This window comes from Gigantopelta aegis, chromosome 14 (assembly GCF_016097555.1).
Source record: "Gigantopelta aegis isolate Gae_Host chromosome 14, Gae_host_genome, whole genome shotgun sequence".
Taxonomy (NCBI): domain Eukaryota; kingdom Metazoa; phylum Mollusca; class Gastropoda; order Neomphalida; family Peltospiridae; genus Gigantopelta; species Gigantopelta aegis.
The window spans coordinates 12949557-12966117 of record NC_054712.1 but is presented as its reverse complement, the minus strand read 5'-3'; the positions used below and the strand labels follow the sequence as shown (position 1 = coordinate 12966117).

The window sequence follows — 16561 nt, the reverse complement described above, 5'->3', positions numbered from 1 at the left end:
TATACTGGGTTCAGAAGACAGACCCGGACCATCCCTAGATCAATCCGTTATGGACGGTGCACCAAGCGAAGTGTACACCACACTTTATACTGGGTTCAGAAGACAGACCCGGACCATCCCTAGAACAATCCGTCATTGACGGTGCAACAAGCGAAGTGTACACCACACTTTATACTGGGTTCAGAAGACAGACCCGGACCATCCCTAGAACAATCCGTCATGGACGGTGCACCAAGCGAAGTGTACACCACACTTTATACTGGGTTCAGAAGACAGACCCGGACCATCCCTAGAACAATCCGTCATTGACGGTGCACCAAGCGAAGTGTACACCACACTTTATACTGGGTTCAGAAGACAGACCCGGACCATCCCTAGAACAATCCTGCATCCACCTCTGAAAAGCATGATTTGTTTTCTTTATATGATACATGTTAGAGTACTTTAAAATTTATGTCGGTGCATTGGTATCCCTCTTTTTCTTTTTCTATTTATTTATTTACTTTATTCATTCATTCATTCATTCATTCATTCATTATTCATTATTAATTTTTTTTTTAAACTTTTTTTATTTATTCATTTATTTATTTATTTATTTCCTATGTTTTCTTAGCATTCGGCCCGAGATATTTTGTCACAGTGAAATCAGTGGCGGATCCAGAAAATGCGCTGAGAGTGGGTGGGCAATGACATGTGTCCGAAGGTCACAAACGTTCCTGAAGGGATTTCTAGCATTCTCCAACGTAAAATCGCAAGTCGGGCCACTGTCCCATCTCCTTAGATCCGCCATTGGAAAGACGCTCGTGCGCGTGATTTTGTCAGATACCCATCACTTCCATTTCGCTTGCACAAAAACTTACGTGAAACCACGATATACGCAAGATTGCTTTTCATCTCACGACTAAACGTGTAACAATACGATATTAATTTGTTTTATTATTCCACTTGTATCTGTCAGCTCTCTCTCTCTCTCTCTCTCTCTCTCTCTCTCTCTCTCTCTCTCTCTCTCTCTCTCTCTCTCTCTCTCTCTCTCTCTCTCTCTCTCTCTCTCTCTCTCTCTCTTTCTCTGTCTGCATGTCTGTCCTTTTCTCATGTTGTCTCTATCTCAGTCTATTAGTCTCTATCTTTGTGTAGCTAGGCTATTATTCAATTAATTATTTTCATAAATGTGAAATGACTATAACTGACATTATATTTTCAATCAGTTAATTACTCATTAATTTTCTTTAAATAAAATATAAATAAAACTTAAAAATTAATGTTTGTTTTGTTTAACGACACCACTAGAGCACACACCACACACACACTGAATGGTTCTTCGACATTTTCCGTTAAGTTACGAAAATTGCCGGAAACGTTGCCATATAAACGTTAACAATCCTTTATCGTGACGTCAACAATGGTTTTGATATGATTATTGACGTCAAAGTGATACTACGCACATTCTTTTGAACACAGAAATGTACCAACAGAATCGCTCTTCGACATTTAATATAATCATATTTATTTCAAATGTGTATAAATGTAAAATGTGCCTGGACTACCTAATGACGACTGCTAGCCACTATGTTGTACTGTTGCAATATTTACTAAAACTGTTGATCGGACATATGAACAGAGGTAAGTGTTTGACGCTACCTTTTGTTTGTTTGATTGTTTGTTCCAGGGCATAAAATAGCGGCCTACGACAAGTAACAAACCAGGCGCGGATGCAGGTTTTCTGAAAGGGGGGGGGGGGGGGGGTCCAAATGTGATGACTGATCTCTCCTTTTACAAAGCGCGCCTCTTACAGCATTTAGAACAGTTAATATAATCACGTTTCCCCTTAACGGTTATGGTCGGTTTTTAAAAAGGGAGGTCCGGACAACTGGATCCCGCCACCCCACCCCCCACCCCCACCCCACTGGATCCGCTACTGTAAACAGTCTATTATTAACACGAAACAGGCGAAATAAAAAGTCACCTGCTCAAACCACACCCAAAACCGCAGGTCATTTCTAGAAACAGATGCATAAATTATAATGCATTGTATGTACAATTATCTCACGAGCGGTTTAGCTAATATTCTGAACATAGTTATATTTTAAGTCTATAATGATCAAAAATACATCTCGGAGGTCCTAATTGTTCACAAATGACACAAATCTTCGTGCAGGGCGCACATTAAGTCATTATTGTTCTTAATGTGCAGAGCGAGTTGCTTCCCTCTATTTAGCAAATGGCTGGGAAATGTTTTAAAGTAAAGTTTGTTTTATTTAACGACGCCACTAAAGCACATTGATTTTTTATCTTATCATCGGCTATTGGACGTCAAACATATGGTCATTCTGACACTGTTTTGTAGAGAAAACCCGCTGTCGCCACATAGGCTACTCTTTTACGACAGGCAGCAAGGGATCTTTTATTTGCGCTTCCCACAGGCAGGACAGCACAAACCATGGCCTTTGTTGAATCATTTATGGATCACTGGCCGGTGCAAGTGGTTTACACCTACCCACTGAGCCTTGCGGAGCACTCACTCAGGGTTTGGAGTCTATATCTGGATTAAAAATCCCATGCCTCGACTGGGATCCGAACCGCTCTCACGCAACGTTACTATAATCTCACAATAAAAATATTTTATAATCGTGGTTTATATTTTAGAGCTGAATGGAACTATATGCTGATTATGCAGGTCTCTGAATTCGTTACCTATTAATAATAATACAGCATATTGAACCTATCCCCGGTTCTATACCAACAATCACTCGCGGGTGCTACCGATGTCCGACTTGTATGGTTTGACATTAACCGTATTAATTAGCACAACTTGCACTCGCTCGATTTTTTAAAGATATTTCCATTTTGAACAAACAATAACAAAAAAGTTCACCCTGAACGCGACCAAGAGCCTGCAGTCCCTGGATCCTGATTTCTAATTTTCTCACGCCTAAGAATGGCAGGTTGACAGCTCCGGACATAGAAAGAACCACACTTTCTACGTCCCTTCGGACTAACACTATCCCAAACCCTCCCCCAAGGGCGGACCCAGGAAACATTTTATGGTGTGGACCAAGGGCACAAGGGCACATGGAGCAACACCCTGAATAGGACACTTCGATGAAAATTGTAAATAAATTCTTAAAAAAGGGGCACTTTAATTTTTTAGAGGGAGGGACAAGTCCCCCTGGTCCCCTCCCTTGAATCCGCTCTTGCTCCCCTCACCCCGTGCTGTCTTATTTCTAGCAGGCCATATTTATTCTAATTTTTTAGCATGTCATATTTTTTGACCTGCTGTTTTAAAACAATAACAGCAGGTCATATTTATTCTTATCAGGTCATATTTTACTTCCTATTTCGAGCCCTGAATATAAGTAGACTATTTGGTTACAGCATTTCTGGAAGTACAGAAAAGGATGGGGTTTTTTTTAAATAGCTTAAATTTACCCTTTTTGGACGCACCCTTCAGATTCTTGGAAGTCAGAATAACCAAATTCACAAATTGTTTTCCCAATGTGCCATGAAACCTATCTAAAAATGTCATTGTAATTGGAGAAGAAGTAAAAAAGGTGAAAACACGACGGACGGACAACATACGACGACGGACGGAAATGTATCGCACTAGGTCACGTGAGTCTTCACCTCAGGCGATATTAAAAAAATTTCACGTTCAAATTCTTTATTGCTTTAAGTTTTTACAATTTATCAGCATAATACAATGTACAACAAAATAATAAATATATACAGGATATGTACAGGATTATGGTGGAGAGTGATTTAGTAAACAATAATATTAATAGTAATAATAATAATTAATTAAGGTTCTATTGACTTTAATACATATAAGTCATTATTAAGTATACTGAGAGATACTTGTATTATTGGTTTAATATGCATGTAAACGAATAGCACTATACTGAATAAATAGAAGTAATGTTAATATTAACCAATTTGCTCCAATAGCTGATCTCTAACGGCATTTGCTCTAAATAAATATTTTCCGAGATTATTGAGTTCTTTAGCATTGTCAGACGCTAATAGCTGGGTAAGTTTGAAAACGCTTGGACGTCTATGGTAATCTTTTAATAAATATCATTCTTAAATCATTATATCGTGGGCACTGGAAGATAAAATGATACTCGTCTTCTATTTCATTTTTGACACATAGTGTACTTTTTCTCTCTGATCTTTCAATATTTCTATATCTGCCAAATTCTATATTTAATTTATGTGCACATATTCCAATTTTAGTTATTTCTTTTAAATGTCGAACGTCCAATGGTTTTTTAAGATAATCTTGTAATATGAAATTATTTAACAAGTGTTTGTATAGACTTCCCTTTGAAATTATCATTATTCTACTGTTAACATTGTTGCTTGAATGTGTCAGTTATTCTTTCTCTAATTACATTGTAATGTAAACATTGTCATCAACATGTGTAAGTTCCATATATAATTTAAACCTAGTTCGTTTAGTTCCTGTTTGACCTTCATTAACCAGTCATCTTCATACTGAACTTAATAGTAATATCATCAATGACTCATCGCTACATTTAAGCAGGGATCGAAATAAGTCGAGAACGGTCGTACAGGCAGTGCCGGGTTAACAACGTAGCAGAGGTAGCAAATGCTACGGGTCCCGCGCTTTCAGGGGCCCCGCGGATCTCCCTTTTTTTTTTTTTTTTTTTTTTTTTTTTTTTTTTTTTTTTTAGTTTAGTTTAGTTTAGTTTAAACTTTATACAGCACGAGCGCGGCGAGCTAAAAGTGAAGGGCGTGTGCAATCGATGGACAGAAATTCTGTCCCGGCATAAAAACGCATGCGCGACTGTGTTGTCATTGGTAATTTGATAATCTAAGCCTGAATCACACTTGTCTACTGGCCTAAACTTTGACCCACGTTTTCGGGGCATACATGCAGTTACAGTATATACTGAACAAAAAAAGAAACTTCCGATTTGTACATATAGTATTTGTTGTGTTAAAGAATTCATTGTGTAATGAAATTATATAGGTAGTATTAGCTTTGAGCTGTATTATCAGGATTCATGAATTTTATCGATTATTTTTGCACTGTTAATCGTCGACAACGTGAAATTCAGTTTGCACGTGCATGCATGGTTCGACATGTCCCGTGTAGTATTCGGTCAATTTGTTTTACTTGTCTTACTGACATTGTTGTCAAGTGAACGAAAACGCTTAAAAGTTTGTAAAAAGAATTAACGTTTTTTACATTGTAGCATTTTTAGTATGCCAAGAATACCCAATAATTTACGCGAACGGGCGATTGGCATGCTTGATGTTGGCATGTCGACAGAAGACGTTGCAAGGCATGTTGGGAGTTCTAGTCGAGCGATACGAAATCTTCGCGTAAGATTTCGAACGACAGGAAGCACCAACGACTTGCCACGTCGTGGACGTCCGCGTGTTACAACGCGTGGTCAAGACCGCTATATCATGAATACGCATTTGCGCAATCGATTCCAAACTGCCACTGCTACTAACACACCTGGGCTTCATAATAACCGAATCAGTGGGCAAACTGTTCGTAATCGTCTGCGGGAGAACGGTTTACATGCACGACGTCCTTACGTCGGATGCGTTTTAACGCAACGTCATCGTCTAAATCGTCTTAATTGGGCACGTGTACACACTCGTTGCATACGGCGACGCTGGAATACCGTTCTTTTTACGGATGAATCCAGATTTTCTTTACAACGTGGTGATGGCAGGATGCGCGTCTACAGTAGGAGAAATGAACGCTATGCTGACTGTCGTGTTCTTGAACGAGATCGTTTCGGGGGTGAGGGTTGTGTCATGGTCTGGGCAGCCATTGCCCATGGTTATCGTTCACCACTAGTCATCACTGATGGCAATTTAAATGCTCAACGTTACCGCGATGACATTCTCGCTCATCACGTCATTCCTCTGTTCCATAACAACGCCAACATCTCGATTTTTCAGCATGATAATGCCACCTCACATGCAGTTAGAGACACTAAATTTTCTTAGGACAAATAACATTGATTTCATTGATGACTGGCCCGCTAAAAGTCCTGATCTCAACCCCATCGAGCATGTCTGGGATAGTCTGGACAAACGATTGAGGCGTCGTCCCAACCCACCCGATAACGTCAACGAACTTCGTCAAGCGCTTATTCAGGAATGGAACAATATTCCACAGGCAGAAATCAACACTTTAGTCAATTCTATGCGCCTGCGATGCACTGCAGTGGTCAATTCAAGAGGTGGTCATATCCGTTATTAAGTGGGTTTTTTTTGTTTAACCCCGACCTCACTTGGTCAAAATTTTCCCCAGTTTCTGTTAACCTATCAGTTTTGCACCAAACGATGCATCATAGAACACTCTTTAAACGCATATATAACAATTATTCCTCCGGTTTGTTTTCATCAAGTTATGTTCAAGCAAAGTTAGCGGAAGTTTCTTATTTTGTTCAGTATAGTTTAATGGCATTTGCACTGGTTTTTAATACTGTTGGCAAGATTCCTTTTGTTTCGACAATACATCTGACTGATTGTTCAAACATTAAGGTGTGATTATGTTGTATGTAAAGCTATGATAATAGTATGTGTGTGTGTGTGGGGGGGGGGGGGGGGGGCGTTTACTTTTGTAACTAGCCAGTAGTAGGGGCCTATGCTATGTTTTGCTACGGGCCCCGCAGTTGCTTAATCCGGCTCTGCGTACAGGTTGAGGTAACATGTCAAGAAAATGTAAAAATATTAACGTTCGTGTATCTTGATACACTATTAAAACAAGTAAAGTTTGTTTTATTTAACGACGCCACTAGAGCACATTGATTTTTTATCTTATCATCGGCTATTGGACGTCAAACATATGGTCATTCTGACACTGTTTTTTAATGTATTTTTTAGAGGAAACCCGCTGTGGCCACATAGGCTACTCTTTTACGACAGGCAGCAAGGGATCTTTTATATATATATAATTTATAACAAAAATTGCTAATTATCATATGACACTTGCAGTTTTGAGAATGCATCTTAGTAATAGCGATGCGGTGTCTTTATCCATCCATCCATCCATTCAGTCAGTCAGTCAGTCAATCTGTTAGTCAGTCAGTATGTCTGTCTGTCATTCAGTCTGTCAGTCAATCAGTCTGTCAGTCAATCAGTCTGTCGGTCAATCAGGCCATTTATTCATAATCTATCCATTCATTCAATCAGTCAGTCAGTCAGTCAGTCAGTCATCCATCCATTGATTAATTTATCGTCCGTTCATACATTAATCTATTCATTCATCTAGTTACTCATTCATTCATTCATTCATCCATTCATTCTTTCATTCGTTAGCTGTATAAATTATGATAATGAGATGTATATTGTTGTCTTACAATCATTGACTACAAACTAGCTGTATAATTTATGACAATGAGATGCATATCGTTGTCTTACGATCAATGACTACAAGCTGACTGTATAAATTATGATAATGAGATGTATATGGCTATCTTACAATCAATGACTACAAGCTAGCTGTATAAATTATGATAATGAGACGTATATGCTAGCTGTATAAATTATGATAATGAGATGTATATGGATATCTTACAATCAATGACTACAAGCTAGCTGTATAAATTATGATAATGAGATGTATAATGTTGTCTTACTGGACATCTCGCAGCACACGCCCCCGACCTTCCTCACCAAGTCGTAACAGAGGGTGTACTGTCTCCCTACCAGAGTCTGACCGGGCGGACACTGCGATCCCTCCAGGCATTCTTCCTTCCCCGCCCTAGGTCCATTGCCGCATACTACAAATATAATAGTAATGACGACGATGATGATGATGATGATGATGATAACGATGACGATGATGTTGATGATGACGACGATGATGTTGTTGATGTTGATGACGATGATGATGATGATTATGACGACGATGTTGATATTGTTGATGATGATTATTATTACGATGTTGATACTGTTGATGATGAAGACGACGACGACGATGATGATGATGATGACGATGATGATGATTGCGATTATCAGATAGGATAAGAATGTTGGTGATGATAATGGCAATGATGACGACGACGATGATGATGATGATGATGACGATGATGATGATTGCGATTATCAGATAGGATAAGAATGATGGTGATAATGGCATTGATGATGATGATGACGTTGATGTTGATATAATACCATAGACTCATCTCTCTCTCTCTCTCTCTCTCTCTCTCTCTCTCTCTCTCTCTCTCTCTCTCTCTCTCTCTCTGTTTCTATCTCTGTCTCTGTCTCTCTCTCCCTCCCCCTCCCTCTCCCTCCCCTCCCTCTCCCCCCCCCCCCCCCCTCTCTCTCCCGCTCCATCTCTCTCTCTCTCTCTCTCTCTCTCTCTCTCTCTCTCTCTCTCTCTCTCTCTCTCTCTCTCTCTCTCTCTCTCTCTCTCTCTCTCTCCCCCCTCCATCTTTCTCTTACCCCAATCTCAATATGGTATTCCCTTGGCCAATAATTACATAACCTAATATATCAATCAGGAAGTTGAGTAATTTAACATAAGCACATGTACATATATGTACTTGTAAACCTGTTATATTTACCTAGAACATTACTCATTACACACACTTGACAATATTGTTATCAAACAACACCAAAGAGTGTGTATTTACACATAAGGGGAACGTCAGAATTACCAACTAGTGAATGGGGCTACCTTAATTATATCAATACAGGAGGTTACTCACCACTAAAACAAAATAAAGCTAATGTCCCGTGTCTCCTCCCCATTTCCAGCTCCACCCACCTGTGTGATTTTTCTGACACAGCCCTTACAAGTTACTGTCACCATGAAAGTCACATTTGTATACATTAAATATCAGTGGCGTACCTACATATGGCCTGGTGGAGGTAAACAATAATGATAAATGTTAGTACGTCAAAGTGTAAGTGGATTAATATTATATGAATATTTAAATTAAAGAGATGCGTGGGCAGACACAAATATTGACAAACATATGATAAAATAATTCTTAAAATGTTCACATATATACCATTTTATACTTTTGGCCAATAATAATAATTATTATTATAATTATAATAATTGTAATTTTTATAATTATAATATACATGTATTAATAAAATATATATTTATCATAATAAAATAATAATAATAATAGTTATAATGAGGAACAGTTTGATAACACAATGAACATTACTGACAAACATTTTACATCCCGTGGTTGTTGGGGCGGGGGAGGGGGGAGGGGGTCTTTGTGGTCAGTTGTAATCATATCCCTCTGGGAGCACTATTTTAATCTGTAATAATCTGAATGCCATTGGGTAGCACTAGATGAAGATTAAATTGTAATTACATTAACTCTACAATGCTACATACCAGTCAAATGGCATTTCATATTTCGCTATGACTTTAAAAAAACAAAACAACTTTTTGTATTGGTATTATCACAACTGCCCTCATAAGTGTATTTATTCAGTCCTTATAAATGTTAATTTAATGAGATACAGTGATGTATATGAATTACAAAGTGATTACAAAACTGGGTAAAATTGACTAAAAGCGGTTAAAATAATAGGCATGTTGTTAATAGATATTAAAATAATTATTGGATTATTAAATACTATAAAAAAAATTTTTTATTAAAATCCGGAAAATGATTCATATATAATGCGGTCTTCTAAATATATGCAGGCATAATTTAATATCTTATATCGTTATATGGAACAGTGGTCCAAGTTAACCATGGAATCTCCGTCGCGATTATATACATACATGTATATTTAAAACCGGTCATATTTTTTTTTTCACATTTAATAATTTTAATTTACTTACTTCCTTGGAACGCAGCTCTAGTTAGTACCAGAAGACAAAGAAAGGAGATGATAAAAGCGATCTTCATGCTGTCATTCCCAGCTATCAGCAGCTCTGATTGCTATGTCGTCTGTTTGCCTTGTCGTCTACACAAAAGCCATTTTAATCTGCAACGTGGATAGAGAGGTTCGCGAGGCGCTAGTCAAAATGACACAGGACAAAGAAACGCGCCTTGGCTGTCACCCCTCCCAGTTATTAAACACGTTGCCATAGAACCGAGATGACGCGAATAACGGGTCCTAAACGCGCATTGTACCCGTGTTTGCTCACAAACAGAAGAATAAAAGTATAAGTTCGTGATCATCGTTTTTTCTTCTTCTTCCCTTTCCTTTAAGGAATCGTAGGTAAATAGATGCGTTTTTAGTTTCACGTTCGCTGTGAATAAGCCCATAGGCCCCTACACCTACAGCAAATGTATACCGTCGCGGAGGGATAACGGTACAATGCTGGATGTATGATCACACGTGTGTGACGTCTAGTGGTCGTGTTAGCTCGATAAGAACATATGTCCATAGACGAGTAGTCCACTTGATTCTCCCTGATTAGGTAAGTCACGGACAGTAAGGTGACTATTCGAAACCGCTGGGGTTTTTTATTGTAATGTTTGTCACTTTCACGTCATTCGACCACCAACCGGTATTGTGTCCTCGGTGGTGTAGGTTTAAAACATGATCCTCTGTCCATAGTTATTATAAAGGCTGGGTACAGCTTTGATGAATAATGCCAGCCTTGGTGGCGTCGTGGTTAAGCCATCGGACATAAGGCTGGTAGGTACTGGGTTCGCAGCCCGGTACCGGCTCCCAGCCAGAGCGAGTTTTAAAGACTCAGTGGGTAGGTGTAAGACCACTATACACCTTCTTCTCTAACACTAACCACAAACCACTAACTAACCCATTGTCCTGGGGATACAGCACAGATAGCTGAGATGTGTGCCCAGGACAGCGTGCTTGAACCTTAATTGAATATAAGTACAAAAATAAATTGAAATAAAATGATGAATAATGTTGTAACAAATAATCCTCTTTTTTTTCTTTCTAATCATCACCACCATCAAATTAAAAAAAAAAAAAAGTTAACGCATTGTATGTTTGTTTTATACGACCGTGTTTTAAAATGAATATCTACATACGATTAGGTAAAAACAATACTGTCCGTTTCTTTATCTATCTGCGTATCTGTCTTTCTATTAATTTTCGCCATCGGTGGGCCCGTTGGGCTATTTCTTGTTCCGGCCAGTGCATCACGACTGGCATATCAAAGGTCGTGGTCTGTGCTGTCCTGTCTGTGGAATGGTGCATATAAAAGATCTCGTGCTACTAATGAAAAAATTTAACGGTTTTCCTCTCTAAGACCATATGTCAAAATTACCATTATGTTTGATATCCAATAGTTCATGATTAATAATCAATGTGCTCTAGTGGTGTCGTTAAACAAAACAAACTTGTTTCTATTAATTTTATTTTGTTAGTCTCCTACCAGTCCAACCGGAGAGGACTATAGATTTCGTCTCCGTCCTTCTGTCTGTCTGTCTGCCTGCTTGTCTGTCTGCCTGCCTGCCTGCCTGCCTGCCTGTCTGTCTGTCTGCCTGCCTACCTGCCTGCCTGTCTGCCTGCCTGCCTGTCTGCCTGCCTGCCTGCATGTCTGTTTGCCTGCTTGCCTGCCTACCTGCCTGCCTGCCTGCCTACCTGCCTGCCTGCTTGCCTGTCTGCCTGCCTGCCTGCCTGCCTGCCTGTCTGTCTGCTTCGCAATGCCTCAAAATATTGAGCTGAAATTATTTGTATAGTCTTATCTAGCACAGTAATATATACAACTATCAAGTTTGACTTTCGTGACGATGTACCATTTGTTTTACAGTTATGGCCCTTGAACTTAGGAGATACGAAAATGTGTTGTGCCTGGTAAGGGACATATGTCTGTATTGCTTTAGCAATACTCTTAATATGTTTGTTTATTTTAGTTTAGTTTACTTTAGTTTAGTTTAGTTTAGTTTAGTACTCATAAAAGGACATTCCTGAGTTTGCTGCATTGTAAGATGTTTCTGACTAATAAAATATTTCTACGATTAAACTTACATATTAAATATATGTTCTTGTTTACAATGTCAGTGTCTGTATATTCAATGTGTTTCTGGTCGTCTTAATATTTGTTAAAAGCCCAAACTGAATTTTGTCTTTAAATAATTTCGTACGTACGAAAAAAAATATTTTAGGAAATTAAATGAAATTTAACCTAGTACAAATAGTAGAACGATCAGAAACACGTTTAATATACAGCCAGTAATATTTTAGGCAGAAATATATATTTGATATGTAATTACAATCGTTAAAAAGTCTCTGTTAGTCGATATCTTAGGAATGTCCCTTTAATATGTTTGTTAATTTTATTTTTAGTTTTAGTTTAGTTTAGTTTAGTTTAGTGTAGTTTAGTTTAGTTTTAGTTTTATTTTTAGGTGGGTTTCGGGGTTGTTGTTTTTTTATTCTCAGTTTATCTTTGTTGTTCACTATTATTTTTAACACCCTTGGTCATGTTAGACTGCCAAACATCTGTAACGCGTTTTAAGTTGTCTTTCGGGTGTTTGTTTTTTTCCTCATGAAAGCTCATTAAAGAGGGGTAAGTCTTGAATAAATATTTATTCCATTAACTGTTCTATTATTTGCATTTCGTTAACACAGATATATGCTAATAGGTCTACCTGCATTTGATCCGTCTGCTGAATCCCAATCGTTTTCCATCACGCACGGCGTCGACGGCTATATAATGTGACATTTTATGTTTCGGTATCTCCCTAGATGCTCACAGTGTTTATTCGAATTCGGAAACAAATATGTCTTATTTGAGTTAAAGAAAGGGTGATGGACAGTTTCATTTGTAAGACTATTACTGAACAAAGGGAAAATGCAGGACATGTCTCGCGGTGCATCATCAGCTGGGTTTCCACAGTGCGATTTGAAATAACGATTTGTAGAACACCGCCGATATGTACTGTGATAGAGCGGCATGAAAGGATCTATCACCGTCTGTGGGCCCATTAGGCTATTCCTCGTTCCAGCCAGTGCACCACGACTGGTATATCGAAGACCGTGGTATGTGCTATCCTGCCTGTAGGATGATAGGTATAAAAGATCCCTTACTACTAATGCGGGTTTCCTCTTTAAGACTATATGTCAATATTACCAAATGTTTGACATCCAATAATAAATCAATGTGATCTAGTGGCGTCGTTAAACAAAACAAACAAAGTATTAATTGCACACGTTTCTGAGTGTTGTGCAGACACATTTCATGGTGTATCTTCCAGCTGAATTTTCATATTTAAATATAGTTAAACGCTGAAATGATAAGATTCTGTAACGTTTGTGATGAGTCGTAAACTAATCACAAACTGCACTTTGTCACATCAAGTCAGTAAGCGAAAACAAAGAAGAAAACAATGCAACAATAACACACACACACACACACACACACACACACACACACACACACACACACACATACACACACAGCTGTGTGCGCAAAGCTTCTATTAAAGGCACATACCCTAGTTTCAGCCCGTGAAAATTAACACTTAAGTTTAGTTAATCTACAAACCTGTAACACATTTGGATACAGTTACAACTGAGTGAAACATGAGTCTGTGACTTTGAAATGGTGAAATACCCTCTAAAAATAGACTAAAACTCGGCTCCATAACTGTTACTTCTCAGACGCACGTGCGTTTTTTAAAATATGATAAATGCATATTGTGATATTAAGAACACCAGGATGACTAAAACCACTTCGAATGTACGGAAATTGATAATCTAAACAATAAAATATAAGTAAAGTATGATTTAAGTTATCAAAAAACGGTTATAATAGTCAAAATTATGCGTTAGTGTTAAAAACTAGGGTATGTCTCTTTAATTTAATTGTATGTTTAATTAAGCACCCTGCCATCTCAAATTGGGAACACACCTTAGCTATCTGACAGGGTTGATCGTCTGTGTACAGTTTAAAGCAGTAAAAATATATACTTGAAAACTGATACGGATTAATAGTGACAGTGATAGATGCATGGCTTCACACCTCCGCAATGAATTGTGGAGTCGATGTACATTTAATATAGATCCTTGTTAAAATAGTGAAAATACGATTGGGTTATTTTCAATGTTGAGCCAATCGTTGGAGTTTAGTACTCAGCAGTGGCAGATCCAGAAAATCTATTTTAGACGGGGGTGGGTGGGGTGGCAATGGCATGGGGTCACATACGTTTCAAAACGGATTTCTCGGATTCTCAAAAAAAACCCACAAAAAAACGAAACAATAGAATAAAAATATAACTGTCGCAACATTTGGGGGGGGGGGGGGGGGCGAGACATTGCCCTTGTCTCGCTCCCCTTAGATCTACCACTGTTCAGTAAGACGTTCTAAACGGCGATTAGAACAACCCAAAACACTCGACCATCTTCGAACGTTTTTTTGTAATAACTGGTCGTTTAACTAGTACGAAGTCGGTCAAGGTATACAATACAAACACTGGCTACATTCATCTATTCTAGTACGGCGGGATCTAGCTCAGTCGGTTGAGTGCTTGCCTGATATGCTTGCCTGATATGCTTGCGTCGCAGGATCGAAATCTCAATGGATCCATTTCAACTGATTGGGTTTTTTTCTCGTTTCAACCAGTGTACCACAACTGGTCAAAGGCCTTGCTTTCCTGTCTGTAGGAAAGTGCTTATAAAAGATCCCTTGCTTTATTAGGGAAAATGTAGCGGGTTTCCTCTGATGACTACGTGTCAGAATTACCAAATGTTTGACATCCAATAGCCGATGATTAATTAATCAATGTGCTCCAGTGGTGTCGTTAAAACAAAACAAACTTTATTTATTACTATTCTAGTAATTAATAGACGCCCTCGCTTAAAAATGAAAGGTTTGTTTTGTTTAACGACACCACTAGAGCACATTGATTTTATTATTGATTATTGGATGTCAAACATTTGGTAATTCTGATATAGAGAGGAAACCCGCTACATTTTTTTCATTAGTAGCAAAGGATATTTTATATGCACCATCCAATAGACGGGATAGCACATACCACGGCCTTTGATATGCCCGTCATGGAGTACTGGCTGGAACGAGAAATTGCCCAGTGGTCCCACCGACGGAGATCAATCTTAGACCGACCGCACATCAGGACTTATACTTCACCGCCGACTCTTGTCGGCGAGTAGTTGACTCTACAAGTTCTTCTTCTGTTCAAACCTAATCCTTATTTTTCAATGAGGTCAGTGTGGTTTTAACGCAGTTCATATTAAATGTTGGTGCGCGTTCGTTCTACGATTTTTAGTTTACAATCCATCGACCTAATAAAAAATAAAATTCTGTTTCGCATGAGGTCGACAATCAAAGCATGACTCGTTCCAGCCAGTGCACCACGACTGGTACATCAAAGGTATGTACTATCCTGTCTGTGAGATGGTGCATATAAAAGATCCCTTGCTGCTAATCGAAAAGAGTAGCCCATGAAGAGGCGACAGCGGATTTTCTCTCTCAATATCTGTGAAGTTCTTAACCGTATGTCTGACGCTAAAAAACCGTAAATACAATGTGTTGAGTGCGTCGTTAAATAAAACATTTCTTTCTTTTTCTTTCTTCGTAGAGCCCATACCATAAGCATACGGGGCAAATCATCAACTATGAGCAAAAATGATAGATATTTGGGCAAAATGAGCTGGTCTGAGACCTTTTCACCATGTATTTTCATTATTCTACCCACACTATTAGTTATAATCCATGTAGACTTGTCCCATACATTGCTTAGTAGCGTGCAGTGTGGATTCAGATCTAAACGTAGCACTGTTGGTCATAGTGGTAGATTCGAAAACGTTTTGTAAGGAAGCTTTCATCCATTTCATCCATAACCAGCATTTGGTATCAGTCTTTTTTCGTCTTTTTTTTTGTTTTACTTACGATACCACATAGAAGTATGATTTTGAAAGACCTCGATAGCATGGGCCTTAGAGGTCGTATGCCTGATTTTAACTCTTAATTTAAGATAGATCTTTCAAGATACGAGTAGGATCTGCTTTTACAGATACTCATCCGCAAGAGATCGCTGTACCTCAAGGTATCATCATGTCAGTTATTTTATTTTCAGTGAAAATAAACAGCATCACCCAGTGTTTAAAACCTGGTGTTGATAGCTCGTTATTTGTATGTCAATGATTTTCAGATTTGCTACAATATGAGTATTATCGAACGTCAGTTGCAGCTTTGTTTGAATAAGCTTCAACAATGACTTGATTCTTAAAGTAAAAAACTGTATGTATACATATCTGCTAGAAAAGAGGTCACCATTTCGATCCACATCTGTTTCTGTACAAAAATCCGATTCCATCATTTGTGGGGTAGATCAAATTTCGGGGTGGGGGGTATATTTCATAGGAGGTAATCTTTTGTGCCCCATTTAAAATATGTTAAAAAGAAGGGCTTAAAGTCCCTCAGTATTTTTACAGTTAGTGACAAGACTGAATGGGGAGCAGACCGAAAGAGGCCAGGAGAGTACAAATGAACACCGGTATTGGGATACGAACACAGAAATACAAGCCAAGCATTTACAAGATTTGAAGACGAAACCAGTGCCCGACGATTAGTATATCAAAGGCAGTGGTATGTGTTGTCCTGTCTGTGGGAAAGTGCATGTAACAGATCTCAAATGCTAATGGAAAAACT

At 38.5% G+C, this 16561-nt stretch overlaps 1 protein-coding gene across 1 annotated transcript in view; it reads left to right on the top strand.

Moving 5' to 3' along the window:
- Window positions 1–1448: 1448 nt before the first annotated feature.
- Window positions 1449–16561, top strand: part of LOC121387970 — a 28325-nt gene continuing 13212 nt past the window's right edge. The window contains exons 1-2 of the transcript XR_005959911.1: window positions 1449–1620; window positions 11702–11745. The gene's annotated coding sequence lies outside the window, so the exon portion shown is untranslated. The remainder of the gene's footprint in view (window positions 1621–11701; window positions 11746–16561) is intronic.